General features: G+C 40.7%; 1 protein-coding gene across 1 annotated transcript in view; it reads left to right on the plus strand.

The window, feature by feature from the left end:
* Window positions 1-6,225: 6,225 nt before the first annotated feature.
* ddc (dopa decarboxylase) overlaps window positions 6,226-12,045 on the plus strand; it is a 41,153-nt gene continuing 35,333 nt past the window's right edge. The window contains exon 1 of the mRNA XM_088326068.1: window positions 6,226-6,353. The gene's annotated coding sequence lies outside the window, so the exon portion shown is untranslated. The remainder of the gene's footprint in view (window positions 6,354-12,045) is intronic.

A 12,045-nucleotide genomic window follows, 5' to 3' on the forward strand; every position in this document is an offset into this window, starting at 1 on the left:
TTTCTTTAGTATTTTTGTAATATTACTGTAGTTGTCTTTGTGTAGTGATGAAATGAAAATGAAATGATCTGCATTTATATGCCTCTTTTCAAGTCAATGAAGACTTCCCAAAGCGCTTTACAATATGCTTCACATTTCCCATTAGCGGCCCTGCAGCCATGTAAGGCGCTAACCTGCTTATTGGGGGCATAAAGGGTTCAGTGTCTTACTTCGACATGCAATACGGAGGAGCCGGGATTCGGACTGTGATCTCTTGATCCCAAGACGAGCGCTCTACCTCCTGAGCCACTGCCGCCCCATGATGTTGGAGTCATTCATTCTGTAGTGGTATTTTGTAATAATGTAGTATAGTATTACTGTAGCAATATTTTTATAGTAATCCTATACTATTTTCATATATTCAGAATGAAAGCAAAATAATATATGAGGTCCCTGTTTTCAGGCACTATATTTGATATTTAGTTTTGTAGTCATTGTGTACTATTTTTGTTGTATTTCTGTAGAAGTATTTTGAGTGGACACACAAAGTGACAACGGGGACAATGTCGGCGGCAAAAAAGTGAACCACTCTTGGGGGCCCTCTAGTGGTTTTATGGCCCTAAGCAGCCGCTTCGCTCACATATACTTTGGGCTGGCTCTGCTGTCAAGCCGATTGCGCACCTTATCAATGAATGCAATCCCCCCTAAGCAATTAAAAGCAAAACAACCTTACAAACTCATGTAGGTGTCAGACAATCCGTGTCTCGACCAGACCCAGTATTCAGACCAGAACAAAGAGCTGGAGAGAAGCAGTTGAGTTGTGGACATGTATTACAAAGTTTAAAAAATAAAAGTAAAGTAGAAGAAAAGTAAAAACGGAATACAAGTAAAGACTGAATGCATTCTGCACCAATTGATCTGGGAAACCCTACCCCCATGTCTTGTTGCACTGAAGAATACATAGTTTTCATTTACATTTTGTTATGGCGTGTGTTTTTCAAGTTAAGTCAAGTCGAATCATGTTTATTTGAATAGCCCTTAATCACAGAACAAAACAAAACAGAACAAAAACAATAACTCAACAAAAAAATAATATTACATAATGTGTTCGAAAAGAAGTAGTCAGAAGCAAATGCTTATATTCCCTACCCCTTCACCATCCCCTCATCCAAAACCTACATGAGGGGAAATAATACACATAGTATCAGTTAATTTCCCCCTATGTTCTGGTCCAGAGTCTCCGCTCTGAAAATGCTGGTCTACTAGTGATCCCAAGAGCCAAGAAGAGATCCGCAGGTTTCAGAGCGTTCTCCATTCGGGCCCCGGTGCTGTGGAATGCTCTGACCCCTTAGATTTGATCTGCAACCTCATTGGAAATGTTTAAATCTAAGCTTAAAACACACTTCTATTCTAGCGCGTATGAATAACCTACATTTTATGTTGACAATATCTGTGTATCATTTGCCCTCATGTAGGTTTTAGATGGTGTATCAATAGTCTGTGGTTTGCAATAATCTGTGGTCTGTGCAGCCCTTTGAGACTCCTTGTGATTAAGGGCTATACAAATAAATATGACTTGACTTGACTATACTGATTAAAAGAACACCCAAAAACTTTTCCTTTTTCGTCTTTTACTTGCTTTACTTTTCATTTTTAAGTCATCCCACACATAGTAGTAGTATATGGATTAAAGAATCACGAAAAATATTTTTGGGAGCTGGAAGAGCTGGCTCTTCGAGTGAACTGAGCCAAAAAGCTGGTTCTCTAAAAAGATCCTTACTCACTCTGTGTTCGCACCCGATTCAAGTCTCTTCTCTATGGCTGCATAAGACGTCAGCAAGAGAGATCGATGCGTCGGGCCTGGTCCCATGACCAAATCAAAAAACAAGGCTGCATTTTCCCAGTCACATGATGCTGCGTCACCGACACACGGGGCTTCATTTTTCCAGGGAGGCTCTTACTCGACACACGCTTTGAAACCGCGCTTTTACCCATCACTGCCAGCTTTTGATACCGCAGAAGAGCCTTTAACATTTTGGAATAACCTCTTTGCCCCCTGGAAGGCGCTACAGATCCCTCAAAACAAGATCTTCCCCAGGGTCATCACCATCCTAAACAAGCGCACAAAACTGAAATCATACATCTTGCGACTTATTTAGGGATTGTTGTTGCTGCAAAATTTTGTTTCACTACTTTCATTCACTGTTGCTACGATGCACTATTATTGCCCCAATTTCGTTGTCACAATATGTTAACCCATTTTATAACAATGACAATAAAGGTATATTCTATTCTATTCTATTCTATTATAACTCGGGCGGGTCTCTAAGCACTAAATTGTAAATGTAAATGAAATATGAAATGATCTGCATTTATATAGCGCTTTTCAAGTCAATGACTTCCCAAAGCGCTTTACAATGTGCTCCACATTTCCCAATAGCGGCCTTGCAGCCATGTAAGGCGCTAACCTGCTTATTGGGGGTATTGGGGGTTCAGTGTCTTACCCAAGGACACTTCGACATGTAACACGGACGAGCCTGGATTCGAACTAGGATTCCTTAATCCCAAGACGAGCGCTCTACCTCCTGAGCTACTGCCGCCCCTACTGCCTTTGTGTTGACAGACTTATCTTTAAAATTTTTGTTACACCTCGGAGTGCCATGTCTAATCGTGTTGCATACAATGTTTCCCAACGTTGTTATCAGTGAAAATAAAGAAAATTCAATTGACCAGAACAAGAATGTTTCTGACTCATTATTTCAGTTTTGACCTTCCAAAAGTGAGCGATACATAAAACACTTGAGTCATTAAAAAAAAAAAAAAACCCTAACTTAAATTATAGGTGGAATCAAAACACAAAAAATCTACCAAGAGATTTAAATCAGGTCCTTACAGCAAGTTCCCTGTTTGGGTCTTTAAAATCAGAAGTAAAATTATAGTTTATAGTTTTTTTATGGCCACATTGCTGTTCATTCTTATTATTATTACTTAAAATAATATGATTTAAATGAAATTAATTGGTCTCAGCTGTGCATAATAGTACAATTTTGGCAAATAAGTAATTTCACAAATGTGTATCAAAAGAATTGCACTCGAAAACAACCAAAATTTGTTAAAAAGAATGACATGCAAATCCAAGCCATACATTGATGAGTGTGAATAATGGCGGGGCTCATCATGGGTAATCCTTTTTAAAGCTTGAGCACAGGAGTCGGAACCTTTGGCTCGCGAACCCTATATGGCCCTTTTATAAGTACATGTGGTTTGGAGATGCATTTCCATTTTAAAATGCTCAGAGACAAGTCTAGTGTGCGTATAGTTAACATTTCACTAATAGTCTAAAAGGTTTGGGCCATTATATGGTTCACTACAGCCCCTTTTTATCCTTCAAAAACGTGCAATAAGAACCATACACAGGGTAGGATATCGGGATCATACTAATATTTTACCAGCTCAGTAGCCTAGATGGTAAGGCGCCCGCTTTGAGACTGGGAGGTCGGTGGTTCGCGCCCCGGCCGAGTCATTCCTAAGACTTAAAAAGTGGTCGGCGGCGCCCTCTGTTGGCTGCGGCTGCATCGGCTCGCTACAACGGGTCAGGTGCAATCGACATTTCGTTCTGTGTACATTGTTACACAGAATGACAATACAAGGAAATTATTATTATTATTAATTATTTGATTCATGCAGTCCAAATTATTAAACTTGGATGATTTAATACAAATTTTCACTTCGAAAGTGTTATTTAAGGTCAACAAAAACATAGTGCCAGAAAACATACAAAAATAATTCGCTTGGAAAGAGGGAAATTATAACTTGAGGGGCTGTAGTGAATTAAAAATCCCAAAGGTGAGAACAACCAGGAAAAGTATGTGTGTGTCTGTGTGTGGAGTCAAACTTTGGAATAATTTACAAGATGAGATCAAACAATGTCCAACTATCCACGTGTTGAAATTTAAATACAAAAAAGCATTACTGGCGAAATACAGGGATGAAGAAAATATATATATGAGGGAGATTGGAAATATTGCGTTTAAAACCATGGTTAACTTGTTGTTATTGTTGCTATTATTATATCAGAACTGTTAATAGAAATATTATGTTTATTTTTATTGTTGTTATTGTTGGTGCCGCAGTGACATTTGGTAACTAGGCGCATTATGACGTTGAGGGATGGGTATTACAAAGACTAGAGTATAAAATATGTGATTATTGTAATTATAATGATTATTGATATCTGACCTATGTAATAAGTATATCCATGAGATTTTGTTATATTAGACACAAGAGGAAAGGAGGATTTGTAAAATGTATTTAATAGGGAAGATAAAGGGGTAGGGAAAATAAGCATCTGCCTCTGACTACCCCTTTTCGAACATGTTATGTGACATTATTTTGTTGTTGACTCATTGTTTTTGTCCTGTTTTTATTTTAATGTTCGAAATAAAAGTTTTCATTCATTCAAAGAGCATACTTAATACGAGAGTTCACAGTCAAGGTGTCACACCAACAGTGTCATGATTGCCAAACTCAAGACACCTGGGGCAATCGTTTGGCGCTAAGGAGCGCACTCTCTGATAGGCTGGCACTCCCCTCTTAAGCAGTCAGCACCCACAGGGGAGTGTCAGACCGTACTTGTGTCTCTCTGTGTGTTTCGCTGGATTACCAGTACCAAAGACTTCTCCTGCTGGATTCCTGCCTGCCTCCTGTTACGACCTGTTTCTGTCCCACGTTTACGATCTACTCTCCTGCCCTGGCCACCGACCTGCCCGCTAAGCTGTATCGATTCTGCCTACCTGTCACGGAACGATTCCGTCCAACGCTGCTAGCGACCGACAACCATCGGCGTCCATAGCAAGCTCTGTCAGCTCAATCCAATAAAGATTCCTTTAAAACGAACGCAATTGGGTCCGAGATTTCATCCTGGTTCGTGACAAACAGATCCCATTTTGGCTGTACGTCGCTAAGGAATCCTTTATATGGAAGCTCATTAAACAATTTAGGTTCACTGTTGAGCCACTTTATGATGAAAACCCACTGAAAAACTGTAAACTGCCGGAAACTCCAGCCAAGCAGACAAAGCAGTTTGATTGGGGGATCTTTAGGGGTGGTCAGAAATATGGTCACAGTGCACTTTTTTCTTCCCGGCGCTTCTGCACCGAAGGTTAATATGTCAGCATCCTCGTTTGCAGAATTTTGTGACATTTTTGCAAAATAACTCCAGTGCACCATGAAACCATTATTTACGAGAAAAAAAAAACTAGGTCAAAATAAGCCTAAACGATCTCAAGTAATTTCGGGAGGGAGACAAATTTAAAGTGGTATGTCTCGATATTTCATTAATTTTTATCAAATCATCTAATGTCACAGTAACATAATTGTCTGAAAAATTAAATACTGTCTGGAGAGCAGATTTTGCGATTTCATCGAAATTTGTCTTAAAATATACGGTGTGGCTCTCTTAAAGGAATAAATAAATAGATAAATAAATAGATTTTGTCATTATGGCTCTTTGGTTCAAATAGGGGCGTCACGGTGAATGGGTGGTTAGCGCGCAGCCCCTACTGTGCGGAGGTTCCGGGTTCAAGTCCGGCTACCGCAGCCTCCCCGTGTGGAGTTTGCATGTTTTTCCTGTGCCTATGTGGGTTTTCTCCGGGCACTCCGGTTTCCTCCAGTTTCCAGGTTAATTGGCTGGTCCAAATTGTCCCCAGGTGTGAATGAGCGAGTGAGTTGTCTGTCTCCGTGTGTCCTGCGACTGTCTGGCAACCAATTCAGGGTGTCCCCTGCCCACTGCCGGAGATAGTTGGGATGGGCTCCAGCACCCCCGCAATCCTACTGAGGATAAGCGGTGCAAATAATGGATGGATGGATGGATAGTTCAAATAGGTAAAGATTAAAAAAAGTATGCAAAGTTCAAGTCAGGTCACAAAATGTCACTTAAAGGGCTAAACTTCAAATATGCTTTACGTAACCTTTTATTACGACCACTTAAAAGAAACCTAAAAATGTCATTACTTTATGCTCTTGACTCTATATTTACCTGCTTTATAATCTGATAACTAAATACAGTATGCATGGTTGATTGTATACCTCACTAAAAGATGCCTGATAAAGGTCAAATATGGTGGCTGAATCTGGTTGTGCTTGTGAGCAAACATCCCACTTCACCTCCCAACCCCCCACCTCCAACGTAAGTCCCTTCCCTATTGGCTATCCAGCAGTGCGTTGGTAAGGTGGGAGTGGACATCGGTGAGATAAAAGAACAGAATGTGTCTCCCCAGTGTACACTTAGATATCTATTGATACTTTCCATTTCCATCGACAGAGGAGGAAACAATCCCCAATACACCACTTTTGTTGCTCTTGTGGCTGGAAACGTGAGTACAGATGCATACGCACATTTGAACACACACACACACTCACACACAGCTTGTAATCCTATTTCAGAGCAGTGTAAGGATAATGAGAGAAGGGTGAAGTACACTTGTTGCACAATAAAGCTTTATTGTAGTGTTGCACCAGCATGGGCTGTTATTCATATTCTTATGCATATTTTACTCTAACGGTACTTATCTCTAATGTACAAGTTCTATTTCAAATACATTTTTCATAATAACTTGATGTGACCTAAATAACATTTAGACAATCTGGCAATGCCAGTTATACACTTTTATGATTCCTCCTGTACAGTATTAAACGGAAATGAGCCAAATGCGAACTAATAACTACTTGGTTTATTCCACTGCTGTATTTTTCTTCCCACTACTATAATCATTGTGACTCTAACACTGGATTGACACCTTTGACAATCGCTTCCTAATGCATCCTGTTTCAAAGTGCGTTGGTGCGTGTGTTTGTGTTCTGGTTATAACACCTCTATTGACGGGAGGGAATTTATTATGTTCTCTAAACGTTGGGATTTGACTGAGGCGATTAAAGAAATCCTCTTGTCAGTTAACACCAAACTAAACCACAATGCAGTAAAACACGACCTGTTACAAAGTCACACGGTGCAGTCGAACACTCCAATAATTTGATTAAATCCAAAATAAATAGGAGGCAATTTTGCAGCTTAGTATATGATGCTTGTTTCCTAAATGGATCAGATATGTCAGGTTTGAGCCAAAGTAGGTAGGAAAGATAGATCAAATACTGTATTATTTGGATTATAATGTCAAGAACCGGGAGAGGAGGAGGACCCAGATGCGTGACGTTTCTCACACAAGCTTTATTTTACGGGAAATGGGGCAGTCATGCACGTTAACCCAAACGCCAGTGATTCGGCGATCGTTGGGTGGAAGACGTAAGGCGGCAATCTGGTGTAGAATGACAGGAAGCCAGAAACCGACGAGATCTATACCAATTGTACGAGCAGATATCGGAAAGATGGGGTCGATACCGGACAGGACGGGACAGACAGGATTGATATCAGACACTGGAGACTGGAGTCCGATAACAAGCAGGACGAGATGGACAGAAACCATACCAGACACGGGAGATCAAAATTAAACAGGGCAAACAAGACGGGAACGCCACCAGACACTGGAGATCGATAACAAACAGAACAAAATAGCCAGGAACGAAACTGGAGATCGATATTAAATAGGACAAAAATAGATGGGAACGACAGGGAACACAGGCAGGAAACTGGACATAGTCAAAACCCACGTTTAGTGGGTGCAGAGGTTCGTTGACGGACTGACAAGGGGTGAGTGAGAGCACTGAGCTTAAATAGAAAGGAAGCCAATCTGTCAACAAGCCGCAGCTGGTGCCACACGGGCGGGGCCAATTGCGCATAATGGCAACCGTGACATATATATCACACCAGCCCAAAAAGATTGTATAGTTAAGGAAAAAAACATGAATAGGTTGACTGGAGTATAAGTAGCATTTTTTATAGGGATTTATTTGATAAAATCCAACATCAAAAACACACAGCAGGAGTTTCCAAAGTGGTGCCTGACTTGAATCACCACAGACCGATTGCGCTCACTTCCGTTATCTCGAAGTGCTTTAAAAAACATATCCTTCGCTATCCTTCCAGTGGTTTGATCTTTACGAGATCCATTCCAGTTTGCAGGTGGGGGAACTGAGGATGCTGTAGCATGTCTCCAATTTTGCAACATCTCAAGTCACCTGGCAGATTAGAATCCATCCTCTTCAACTTCAGCTCAGCATTTAATACGATACAACGTCATCAGATGATCAGGAAACTACAATCCCTCAATTTGTCCATGTTCTTCATTCACTGGATCCGTAACGCCCTTAGTAACACACCACAGGCCGTCAGAGTTGATTTAGTCACCTCGTATGTCATAACCACCATCACTGGAGACCCACAGGGGTGTGTACTCAACTCCTTTCTACAGCCTCTACAACAGGGGTCAGCAACCTTATCGGTGCAGGGTGCCACTTTCAAATTTCCACGTAAATCAGCGTGCCACACCAAGATTAATGACTCGCACAACATTTTTTAATATCCAACAGAGCTGTCATTTTACACCAATCTAAATATACAACATGGATAGACATTTTAATCGTATAACTCAGTGTTTTTCAACCCTTTTTGAACCAAGGTACACTTTTATTTACGTCCGTCAAAAATGTTTAAAAATGAAGTTATCTCAAATATTTTACTGTACTCATAAGCAGATAATTAGTGTATGAAAAGAAGAAAATAATACTTAAACTAAAAAATAATGATGTGCTTTATGTTTTTATTTTTTACAGTGCAATAAAACTCACTTCTACTCCATTGCATACGAATAACCTACTCCTCTTGTCGGTTGAAAATAGTCTGTGTAATATAGTGTAACAATCTGTGAAGCCCTTTGAGACTCTTCGTGATTTAGGGCTATAAAAATAAAAATGACTTGACTTGACTTGACTATTAAACCGCTTTGTTAAACAAATTAAGTTATTAAATGTACTGGGCTACCTCAAGAGCAGATAATTAGTACATAAAAAGTATATAAAAATCTACTGCCACCTACCGATATGGATGACTATTACATTTCCTCGTCTGAAGAGTGCAAAAATACTGAATAATGGCCTGATTTTTTTGGAAAGATAAAATTCCAGCGGCACACTTAGACAAGGTCTCACGGCACACTAGTGTGCCCTGGCACACTGGTTGAAAAACACTGGTATAACTGACCTATTTATCTTCCACTATTCTTGTTCATCAATTAACTAAAATATGAATGTGAACAACATGTGGAAAGGCCTGTAGCCATTCCGACTTCAACTTTTTACCACAAGAACTAGAATCAACCATTCTTCATCAACTATAAACTACAATCAAAAAACAAGTAATATGGTCAGCTACTATACCTTTCATCAATGATATCTTCTTGCAGAAAATATAAAAACTTGAAACAACAGCAGCAATGCAGAAGGCAGGCGCGCGTGAGTGCGCGCGCTAACAGGCGTGTGTGTTAGCGCGCGCACTCCATCCATTATCTGCACCGCTTATCCTCAGTAGGGTCGCAGGGGTGCTGGAACCCATCCAAGCAATCCCCAGGAAGTAGGCAAAGGAAACCCTGAACAGGTTGCCAGACAGTTGCAGGGCACACAGAGACAGACAACCCACTCGGTCATTCACACCTAGGGACAATTTGGACAGGCCAATTAACCTGACATGCATGTTTTTGGAATGTGGGAGGAAACCGGAATGCAAGCACGGGGAGAAAAATCAAACTCCGCAAAGGAAGGTTGGTAGCTGGACTTGAACCCATGACCTCAGAGCTGTGCCGCACAAGCGCTAACCATCGCGTCGCCGTGCTGCCCTAGTGTTTCCACCTAGTTTCTAACCAGGGACCTATCGCGTGTTAGGCGAGCGTGATAACCACTACACTAAGAGGACTAACACACACACTTCTTTAAAATATTCGCCATCAGTCAATGGTTTTCTGAGCTTTGCCATTCAGTGAGCAATTTGTTAGATAGCTTCACTGGTGGTGTTTTTAGCAGTGACAAAGGTTTTTAGGGTCTGTGTTTGTTTGCTACCTGGACAAAGCGCGTTTTAATGTCCCCGCCTTGAATTCATGTTCAAGTTTAGTCTCGTAATGACGTTTAACACTTGATGCACGAGGTACAACGCTCTCGGGGCATAATGCACAAAGCCCCAGTCATCTGTCCACGCTGGCTGGAAAGAACAAGATGTTTTCGCCCGAGGAGCCGTCATGATTTGTTCATTTATCGTGCGCGTGTGTTTCGTTGGCTGGGTTAAGACACGGAGCTCTCCTTTGCGTGGTGTCGTGCAAACACGCGCTGACACACGGAGGGGCGCTAACGTAAATGGTAAATGGTAAATGCTCTGCATTTATATAGCGCTTTTCAAGTAAAGCTTCTAAATAACACGGTGCACAACTGAAAATGTCTAAATTTCAGGACGCTTTGTATTCAGAAATTATTGTGATTTTAATGCGCTTTAAAAAAAAATTCTTATTTTACCGTTCGCTTGCGTGCCACTGGTTAACCCCTCGCGTGCCACTGCTGGCACGCGTGTCATAGGTTGCCACCCCCTGCTCTACACCATAGGTCTCAAACTCGGGCCCAGAGCCAATTGCGGCCCCAGGATGATAGTTCGATGCCCCCGCTTTAATATGAAAGTTAGAGGGACAGTGTGTATTATTTTTCCACTACTTTGCCATGCCACCGTAAACAAGTGCTAAAAGCACTACGGAAGACGAATTCTATTGATTTTGAAAAGAGAAAAACACAAGAAAATTAAGAAATAAATGTAAAACTCAATATAAGAAAAAAAAAATAAAGGACAAAAAAGAAAACAAAAGAAAGGAATTTAGACAGAGAGTAAAATTAAAAAAGAAAATAAGAAAATGAGAAAAGGACAAAAAAAAAAGAAAAATGAAAATAACAAGATCAAAATTATATTTCAAGATAAGGAAAAGACAAATATGGTGGCTGAATCTGGTTGTGCTTGTGAGCAAACATCCCACTTCACCTCCCAACCCCCCACCTCCAACTTAAGTCCCTGAAGAGATGCTTTTCGGCGCGCAAAAAAGTAAAATATTATGTCTTTTTTCTCTTTAATTTCTTTTTTTCTTTATTTTTCTCCATGTTCCTTTTTTTGCCTCTTTTATTTTTATTTCCTTACTATTATTTTGAAATAATACTTCCCCTAATTTTTGTCTTTGAGAAAGGCTGGGTAATTGAAGAAAATGGCTGCTTTTTGCACACTTTCAGTCTCCGTAGTTTGTAGTCTTCCTTGGACTTATTTTTGGTTGCACTAAACGTAAGAGACATCTAGTTGACAAATATAAAACACCATCTCTTTAAGAACAGCGGAATGTTCTTATGGAAAACCCCATTTGGCCCGACTGAACCCAGCTTCAGTGGCCCCCAACGCAAATGAATTTGAGACCCCTGCTCTACACCAATGACTGCACATACCAACTTCCAGTCGTGCGCCAGCATCTTTCTTGATCTGAATGTGTAGACAAGACAATGGAATTACTCATATACAGCCAACAAAGTTCCCCGGACGTGGCACTTATTACACAATATGACATCCATTATCTGCACTGTTTATCCTCAGTAGGGTCGCAGGGGTGCTGTAGCTGTGGACACCCTGAACTGGTCACCAGCCAGTCGCAGGGCACACAGAGACATACAATTCACTCGCTCATTCACACCTAGGGACAGTTTGGATTAGCCAATTTACCTCATTTTGAATATTTGGGACACAAGTATCTTTCAACTCATCCTTCTCTACTGCTCCTCCTGTTATTTCAATATACGCTCCATTGCCAACAGATACAAACTTGCTAAAATCACCCAGTCTCCAAAATCATTAATCTGTCCATCACGTACCTCTCACATCAATGAAGTCATCACCAGGGCAGTTAGTAGAGACCAGACCATCCGCTACACAATCACTTCTCCCTGTAGCCCTCGAGCCGCAGATACAGAATTCTAAGGTGGAATCGGGTAGACTTCAGCAAAAGCTTTGTCTCTTCTGCTATTCCTGCATTTAACAGTCTGTAATCATCTTATCCAGCCATCTGTATGTGTATTGTTCATATTTGTCTTTGTTTTATGAATATC

Source organism: Urocampus carinirostris, chromosome 2, assembly GCF_059441175.1.
Source record: "Urocampus carinirostris isolate Australia breed hairy pipefish chromosome 2, RoL_Ucar_1.0, whole genome shotgun sequence".
Lineage (NCBI taxonomy): Eukaryota > Metazoa > Chordata > Actinopteri > Syngnathiformes > Syngnathidae > Urocampus > Urocampus carinirostris.